The following is a 1,598-nucleotide window of genomic DNA, read 5'->3' on the forward strand; positions in this document are numbered from 1 at the left end:
CACACTCGTTTGGGAAATGCGTTCATTGAGATTGAGTACATTAAGTTAATTCAATATCTTTTTCCTTTAATGTTACCGTGTCGGAACGTGACACTCCGATCCAATTATACCGTGTCGGAACGTGACACTCCGATCCAATTATACCGTGTCGGAACGTGACACTCCGATCCAATTATACCGTGTCGGAACGTGACACTCCGATCCAATTATACCGTGTCGGAACGTGACACTCCGATCCAATTATACCGTGTCGGAACGTGACACTCCGATCCAATTATACCGTGTCGGAACGTGACACTCCGATCCAATTATACCGTGTCGGAACGTGACACTCCGATCCAATTATACCGTGTCGGAACGTGACACTCCGATCCAATTATACCGTGTCGGAACGTGACACTCCGATCCAATTATACCGTGTCGGAACGTGACACTCCGATCCAATTATACCGTGTCGGAACGTGACACTCCGATCCAATTATACCGTGTCGGAACGTGACACTCCGATCCAATTATACCGTGTCGGAACGTGACACTCCGATCCAATTATACCGTGTCGGAACGTGACACTCCGATCCAATTATACCGTGTCGGAACGTGACACTCCGATCCAATTATACCGTGTCGGAACGTGACACTCCGATCCAATTATACCGTGTCGGAACGTGACACTCCGATCCAATTATACCGTGTCGGAACGTGACACTCCGATCCAATAATATCATTAATTTATCATTTATTATCACCACTTTTCAATTCATTAATAATATTACATCAGGCCTTCTTTATTCAATGCATCACTTTGATAGAGAGGTTTTCAGATTATAAATCTCACGGTCTCAGGATTTTAGACCAATCACAAACCACACAACCAAGCCACACAATCAAGTACATAGAGAACTTCACAGTATCATTCAATGCATATCAATCGCTATTAAGAGTTTATCTATCAAATAGAATAAACCATAACCTACCTCCACCGAAGAACTGATGTCAAGCAAGCTACTTTCCCAATACTTTTCCATTCCTCGATGCCTCCAAACCTTTCCAATCTATCAAGTATACATAATTTGTAAGTTAACGAGTCTATAGACACTCATATATGTCTATCCTTGACCCCAAATACTCACCCAACTCTATAATTAATTTCCTAAAGTTCAATCCTGAGGTTAAGTCTTAATTTCTCCAATTATCATAACTTTAATGGAATTTAAATAATTCGATACATCTAATACTTAACTACCTATCTCAATATATCAAAATATAATTTATAATGTCAGAACAAAATATTAATATATAAAGATGGAAGCCACTGGTCACGAAACCAGTGGCATACGGACTAACAACGACCCAAGCTACACGTGAACCATAACACCTGCATACATGGAATATGCAGAAACTTACCACCTTATTGTATCCTAATTCTCCACTAACATTAACACACGAGATTTCTGTAGTGATCTTTAGGCAATCATTAGGTAGTTATTAATTTCAGAATTTATCCCCATATTTAATTCTTTATTAGGTATATAAGTATATATGTTATGTCCCTCATATTCTCTTATAACGACCAAATATACAATTCATCCATTCCATTT

Source organism: Solanum tuberosum, unplaced genomic scaffold, assembly GCF_000226075.1.
Source record: "Solanum tuberosum cultivar DM 1-3 516 R44 unplaced genomic scaffold, SolTub_3.0 scf00351, whole genome shotgun sequence".
NCBI classification, from domain to species: domain Eukaryota; kingdom Viridiplantae; phylum Streptophyta; class Magnoliopsida; order Solanales; family Solanaceae; genus Solanum; species Solanum tuberosum.